Here is an 8282-nt window from a genome sequence, read left to right on the forward strand (position 1 = left end):
TAAAGGATTAACCAATTAGTAAGAAAATTACTTGTTAGAAAGTGCTTGTTCAAAAACGAAGAGTTAAAAATTCGTTCAAAGTCCATCCAGTCACATATTCCAAAGCATTAACTGTCTAAATCTAATTATTTAACCAAAAGTAAATGGTAAAATACGATTCAAGTCACATAATATCTCTCGGTAAACTTTTAATGAAGATTGCCTAACTTTCACAAACTCTTTGATATGCTATAATAGATGCGTCGTAGTTTAAATTCATGAGAAATGGGACAAAACTAAGTAATAACAAAATATTTATTGTTAGTTATCGCAAAAGCACAAGTTTTTATTAGAATCAAAATAAATGAAACGGAAATTATTTAGTGTATACGGAAAATAAATTTTCCGAACTGTCTTAAAAATGGGTCTTCCAAAATTGTTTTTATCTTCAAGATCGCTTTATTGATTTCCTTTAGTTCACAAGATCTATGTGACATTTATATAAAATTTTACAGACAGTCCTTGAGATATCAGAAGCTTTGCCAACTTGTACACTTTTGTACCTCATTGCACTCTTTCCCTCTACGGACCAGAACTGCTCTCTTATTGCCAATTATTAGCTCCTTCCACTCGTTTGCGAAATGATAATAGAAAAAGTATTAGCACAATAAAAAACTTCAAATTAAATTATTTGAGTGCAAAAGATACAACAGTTAGCCGGTATGATCTCTGTTATCTCTGCCTGTATCCTCCCCTAGTCGTCATTCCAGTATTTCCAACCATTTAAGAAGAAGTAGATCAAACCAAAGTCAAATTAACAAGTGAATACACGGAAATTCAAATTTAATAAAAAGAAGTCAACGGCTTTTTGGCGCAACCACTTCCTGGAGATATAACAAAGAATTTTCCTACTTTATTATTATTTATTAATTCTCTGTAGTTACTGAAGGGTACCGAGTTCCCCTCAATTGACATTGCAAATACATCGAAATGAAATGTTATGCCACCTGTTTAATTGAATATTTTTGCCAGCTATGGCTGTGATCTTGACGCAGCAGATAATTTAAATTTGCATTTCTGTGTTATGGGGGTAAACTACCCAGAAGGACTTTTTTCTCGGATTCACATGATCTAAAATACCCCTTGTCAGAACTTCTCGTCCCTTTAGCATTTATTTATGTTCATGAGTATACTCAAAGCTAAGCAAAGAAGCAGCTATCCACTTTTTTGGAATGTACTCAGAGCGCATTTCATTCAAAATTGGAAATAAATTTACAAGAAAAGGAAAGAAGGAGAAAATCCAGTAGAGTTTTGGACAAATTGGAGACAAAACTTTATTTAAATGTTTGATAAAGTCAACTATAGTCCAGATAAAGGTCCAAGCGATCCAAATTAACGCATGCAAATTTCTAGCAGAGTTCTAGTTTAATAAAAAGGGCGAGAACGTTGCTTGTGCAACAGCAACCGCGCACGCGCAAATTTTTTGACTAGCGCTCTTTTTGAGCAAAAATCCCTCTTTCTTTGCTTTGATTTAGACTCAGTTCCATCTCATATCTGGTTGTTTTTTTTTACTGCGTTGACGAAAACAAATTTTCAAAATAGCAAATAGAGTATCTATAAGATATATACTATATTCGGTCTTCATAAAATGCCTACTGTGAAAACTATTAAGCAAGAGTAGTTAGCGAACATGAATTTTCAAAATAGTATTAAAGTATCTATATACGGTATCTACAAATATATCTTACATCTAGTTTTCATTTAAATATCTGATGAAAAAATTATTCAGTATGAGTTGTTGGTCGATACGAATTTTCAAAACAGCCAATATAGTACCTACTCGTATATATCCGGTATATATAAATAGGCTATATAAAATCTACTATGTCAAGCTTCTGTTTAAATAAATATAGCTCGGTAAGGAGCTATTTCCACTATTTTGAACTACCTAAATTTATAGAGAAATTAAACACTAGATTGACTTTAAATAGAACTAGAAATATTTTTGTTAGGTGGCAAGATAATGGATTAAAGGTTATCTCTTTGAATAAAACAGATATGTTCGTTTTGGAGGGAGTGAGGGCGTAACTCTAAAAACGCTTTTAAAAAAATGCTAGGAAAAAAACAGCTTAGAAAAACCGAGCCAACTTAGACAACATGCAGTTCCAGAATCCAGAAAATTTCTACATAGGAAAGATGTCGGGAGGGAATACTTTTGAACCTCCTTCCAAGGAGGAAATAGCGAAAATGATATGAAATAGCTAAAAACTCCTGCCAAGTCTGAAGAAATTGTATCAGTGACTGGGGGGATGCCTAGAGTACTGCTTGCATAAATTGCATAATGCTTGCATAAATTACATACATTGAAAAAATCTAGGGGAAGGGTAAAATTCTAGTTTAGATACTTTTCGTTATCTTGGAAAGGAAAGTTTCATTTAGGAAAATGAAACTTTCAGGGATAAGTCTACATACCAAGGTATGTCCCAGGAAGGTATTTTGAATTACCTACATCCACTGCTTCTCCCTCTAGAAGACATTAACCTTTGATTACCGGCAAATGTTTGACAGTTCATATTATTGCCTTACCAATAAAGTAAATATACCACTCAATGCTTTTTTATGCTCTTTACGAATATAATAATCGCTTCTATTGCAAATTCAAATTTAAACACTTTTTGACCTAACCTAACTAACCTTACTATAAACAATTTTGGCACTGAAAAAATGTAGCATTATTTTGTCAAAAACACCGCTGAGAAAACGTAGTATTATTAGTACTTATTGGTTATATAATAAACACTATAAAATTTCGACACAAGAAACTGGTCAAGTAACTTCTTTATGCTGTCGATCATTTGGATGGCAAAGATCGGATGGGATAATAGCCCAATAGTTTGCTTTGACTAGCGACAGAATATAGTGTATCACCATGGATGTTCAAGTTAAGATTTGGGATTTGCGAGGGACCGAAGAACAGACAATTATATTTCTCCAGGATAAGGGGTTGTTGCCCTAAACAAAAAAAACCAAACCTTAAATACCTTATAACATTGATCTCAAACTTACTGTTTCATTATAAATCTATTTTTTAATGTTATATAATCCACAAGCACTGATTTTCCAATATTAATTTGGATAAATTAATTTTTCCAATGTTATGATGTTTTCTTCTTCCTTGACATCGAATTTTAAATAAAAGCATGCGTTTTTCGTCGAAAATATGGAAGCCGGCTATTATGAACGCCAGTTATACTGTTTGCTATAAATTTAACTATATTAAATACAGCAACGGTTAGTTTACGTATTTAATATATGCTATGCTTTACCCCCCCCCCCTGATGTGCAAATATATAGCCCAAATTTGTTTCTCAACTATTATGGATTTGTAATGACCCCCTATTTAGGTCATTTTTAAGAGGTCAAAAAGTGTATGAATCTGAATTTCCGGTAGAAGCGATCATTATATTTGTAAAGAGCATAAAAAAGGCATCGAGTGTTATATTCACTTTATACGAAAGCCAGTAATACTGTTTACTATAGTTTTACCGCTTGACAATACCTTACCGCAAGCACTGATTTTCCGAAGCTTGACAATACCTTCCCGAAGTATGTTTTTGGCCCTGGATTCATTACTGAAAGCTTCGTTTTCCTAACCTAGCCCCTTTCCAAGATAGTGAAAAGCAGCTAAGCTAGAATTTCTATTAATCACATTATCATGTTCCCTTCGTCTCGTTGTCCACGTTTATAAATCGCTTCAAATATTTTCCCACAATCCCATTGTAATCACTCAGGGTAAAACTGAATTTCACAGAGTGAAGATTTAGAATATCTGTTATTCAATGCACCACGAGATGAAATCAACGAAGAAATTTATTTTTGGGCTATGCATGGGAGCATTAGGGTAGGATGTGCATTGTCAGAAACACAAATATGATATTTGGAAAGAGCATCATCGAATGTAACTAATCTATTTTATTAAGATATTTCATAAGATAAGGGACAAATTTGTTGTTACTTTAATGAAAACAAAACTAAAAATTCCAGTGTAAATACAAAAAAAATCAAGATTTAGGGGGGGACAATGACCATTTGACACCCCTGTTGTAATTCCTATTGTTTCCTTTCCCATATTTATGTCAAAAGACTTCCCTGATGACCACAACCTTTTTGACAAAGGTATCAAACTAACCTTATTGGTAGGTAAACGAGTGAGTAATATCCAATTTCACTATATATCCAGTTTTCATTTCTATTTAACGAACAAACTATTCAATAAGAGTAGATGCTGACAGAGACTACCCTACCTAAAGGAACAGGAAGCAAGGTGAGCGGCATAGTGTGTAACGTGCCTTGAAGCTGTTGACGCAAAATACCCCTTGATTGTCTACGTGATAATATGTAATGAATCTAAAAATTTCCTGTACGGCTTGGGGAAATAGTAACTTCCGTGGAATTTAGTAGAAAGAAGATACCCCTTTCGCTAGGTTAGATGGTGCTAAGATAATGTAAGGAATCGTGGACAGGGTTGCCAGCGGTACAATTGCACCATTTTGGTACATTTCACCTCTAAAGGTACAATCAATAAACAATCAAGAGAGATAAAACTCTACAAAAAGAAAACTTCAAACGAGACGACGGCCAGTAGAATTAAAAGACTAAAACAACGCGGGTATTTCGCCTGTATAAAACAAGGCGTCTTCAGCACAAGATAGAAAATTAAAAGAAAACTAATCTAAAAACCACCTACAAATATAATAAATACAATTGTCGCTACTTATCCACGTAGGGAAAAGCAGCTATGCGAGTTACTTCAATGAGAATCAAAGAGCAACTGAGGAAAAATTTATGAAAATTGAAACTTAGTTAATTATTCTGTTGCGAAATAATCCTCTTGTAAGCTAACATTGAAGCAACTCTTTTTGGTCTAGTGGGTAATCTTGTCCCCTCGTGATTGTGTAAAATTTTTATTCCCCCATCGACTATTGGTTCATTTTTCAAAAGAATATCATAAATTGGGTCAATATTTAAATTCCCTGTGTCTCTATTTATTGAAATATTAGCAAATATATGTTCTTTAATTTCTTTAGCCTCCCTCGCCCACTGAGAAAAACCTCTATCATTAGAAATAGCTGTAGCCTCATCAAATTGTATAAAATGTTCAGGATAAAAGAATGTGTGTTCAGCTAGAGCCGAAACAAAAGTTTCGGGAGGCTTTCTTAATTGTAGGGTTTTTTCTATTGAGTTGCGATGCTCAATAAATCGTTCAGTAAATTGTTGGTGAGTTCTACCAATATAAAACTTTCCACAGGAACAAGGAATTTTATATACCCCACTAATTAAATCTCCCCGGGTTAAATCCTTCCCAGAATTGAGAAAACTACCTAATGGTCTCACTGATTGGAAACAAGTATCAATGTTATGTTTACCCAAAATTCTTTTAAGCATCTCCCCCAAAGTAGGTACATAAGGTAAAGAAATGAAACGTTTCGGTAAGTTTAATTTTGTGCACTGTGAAACCCCAATAACCCTATTGTTGTGTTTAATGCGTCTATTTTTTATTATTTTATCAATGAATTTAATCGGGTAGCTATTACAAAATAAAATATCCCTCAAATATAACAATTCAGAATCTAAAAACTCCCGGGAACAAATTCTGAAAGCTCTATCCACCAGTGCAATCACAACCCCTCGTTTCACTGAGATAGGGTGGCAAGAGTGAAAGTTCAAATACCTATCACTGTGGGTAGGCTTTCTATAAACTGAAAAAAGTAAATGGAACTCACTTTCGATCAATAAGATATCCAGAAAAGATAGTTTATCACTTTCTTCAAGCTCCACTGTAAATTTTACGTTTTTGTCAAAACTATTTAAATGTTTATGGAAAAGATCTAAAGATTCTAAACCGTGTTTCCAAATGCAGACCACACCATCCATGAATCTGCCCCAGAAACAAGGAGAGAGCCTAAAACTGTGCATGGCGGAGGTTTCAATAGATTCCATGAAGAGATTTGCCAACAAACGGGAAAGAGATGCCCCCATAGCCAAACCAAACACCTGTTTATAACATTCACCTCTAAAACCAAAATAAAGAGAAGGTTTATTGGCAAGAATAACCAATTTCATAATGACTTCAATCTCCAAACTCGCCATGGTCACATCTTGTATCAAATCAAAGTGCTTTTGTAATTTAATCCTTAATATATCCTCGCACTTTTTCAAGTTACAATTTGAATACATGGACACTACATCAAAACTACAGAGAATTGAATTCTCCTCCAGTGTGAAATTGTTTAACTTATTAGTAAGATCAGTGGAATTTTGTATATATGATTTTTGTGTTCCTAAGAGTGGACGCAATGCCACCGACAACCACTTTCCTAATTTTGCCACTGGTCATGAGAAAGTTGATACAATGGGACGGTGGGGGACTCCCGTCTTATGAATTTTGGGTAGACCATAGATCTTTGGTGCGGAACAACCTCTTGGATAAAATTTATTATAAAATTGTGGGGTAATGTGTAAATTATTTTTCAGGGACTCCAATTCATTTCTAATCGATTTTACATATTTATCCGTAGGATCTAAATCCAATTTCTTGTAAAAAGTGGTATCCGAAATGATTGTATTCATTTTAAGATCATAATCATCGGTGTCCATAATTACAATAGTATTGCCTTTATCTGCCCTAGTGATAGTAAGGGTCTTATCCTTTTTCAAATCAGAAAGTATTTTAATTTCATTTTTTGTTATATCATTATCAATTTTTTTCATGTTAAAAGTCTTAAGTTTCCTTACGATTTCAGCTCTAAGTTCTTGAGGAGCTTCGACTTTATCAATAGAAGCCATAATTCCTGACTCTACCTTAGAAATTATTTTTGAACAAGAAATTGGGGTTGGAAAACAGAATTTAAAACCCTTCGACAAAACTGCCTCTTGTTGACTATTAAGAGTTTTAGACGACAAATTCTTAGTGGCAGGACCCAGACAAAAACGAGGATAAAAAGTATCCGAATTCTGGAACTTTTCAAACAAAAGGCTATTGAACTTGTCGACCAAACGAACCTTTGACAAATGGAAATCATGGTGGAAAGATCTAACGGCCATTTCCTTAATCCTCAGAAAAATGTCCAATGGAAGGTTATTCCTCAAAAAAAAAAATTTCTAAATTTCCTGGTACATTTTACAAAATATGGTACAATAAGATTTGACTGGGCGGGACGCAGGGAGCGGAGGGAATTGTAGTTTTTATATATAGGTGACCTGCTATTTTAAGGAGTGACACCAAAATGGTCTCTGCAGGGGAAAGGAGGTTTCCCAAATATCTTTGAAAGAAGATATCTGATACTTTGTTCTCTTTATTGTAATGTAACTTTCCGACCGTCTGCGGGGTGTGCGTAGCGAAAAAAAAAATATTTTCGTTTTGCCCTTAGCACAACACGAAAAAAAAATAGATATGGTACAATCTTTGATCAGTGGTACAATTTTAGTGCGTTTTGCGGTACTTTTTCTTCCGAAGCGCTGGGAACACTGGTCGTGAATACTTTAGCCATCCAGATCGGAGAGATTGGTACTAGCCTAAAAATACAAGTCTTGATTTATGTCCCTCGGGTAAGAGGATTAGTATTCAACTTATCCAAATGCATATTCTCGTTCTTCTAGTCAGGAGGATTAAAATGCCTCAATCTTAAAAGTCATCCGGTTCAGAATCAATTGTGATTCCTTTTCGCCGTTTACAACCTCGAATTGTAGTTGCCCAACCCAAATCCTTTCCATTGTTTCTTTGCTTTGATTCTGCAAGTTGTCTTGAGCAACACAGCGGTTATACCACATGGGCTATCTTTGTGCTGATCTGCGCTTATTCCGGTAACAAACCCCCCAGGATTGTATCTGAGAACCCAATCCTCTTAGTTTCAAAACTCAACCTTGTGACGTGCAACAAAAGTTTGTTTTTCACGATTAGGCCTTAGGTGTTTGCCCCTAAATTTTGAAAACACCTTTTATGGTATTTTTGCTGATAAAAATTGCGCCTTCTATATTTTTAAAACGCATTTTACCCCCCTCCCCTACATTTTTGTGAATTGACACCACAGCTGCTTCCCACCATTCCTTTACTCCTTCCCACCATTCCATTTACTCCTTTGTATCATAATCAATAAGGGCCATGCATCATCAGTGGTGGTTTGATCTCTCTCGCGCCCGGAGTAATCTAAGACAAACAAATATAAAACACAATAAACAGAATTTTAAGTCAGCAGAATCTGAATATTCTGAGAGCTACAGAGCTGATAATTGGAATGATGAAA

The 8282-nt window shown here is 34.6% G+C and overlaps 1 protein-coding gene across 3 annotated transcripts in view; it reads right to left on the minus strand.

The window, feature by feature from the left end:
• LOC136027875 (uncharacterized) overlaps positions 1-5908 on the minus strand; it is a 78725-nt gene extending 72817 nt beyond the window's left edge. Inside the window, exon 1 of one of the 3 annotated variants that reach the window (XM_065705286.1) lies at positions 5763-5908. The gene's annotated coding sequence lies outside the window, so the exon portion shown is untranslated. Of the gene's footprint in view, positions 1-31; positions 84-4168; positions 4264-5762 lie in introns of those variants that run through there. The other 2 variants (XM_065705288.1, XM_065705291.1) reach the window with 2 other exon arrangements.
• Between the last annotated feature and the right edge of the window lie 2374 nt (positions 5909-8282).

The sequence above is a fragment of the Artemia franciscana genome, chromosome 6 (genome assembly GCF_032884065.1).
Source record: "Artemia franciscana chromosome 6, ASM3288406v1, whole genome shotgun sequence".
Lineage (NCBI taxonomy): Eukaryota > Metazoa > Arthropoda > Branchiopoda > Anostraca > Artemiidae > Artemia > Artemia franciscana.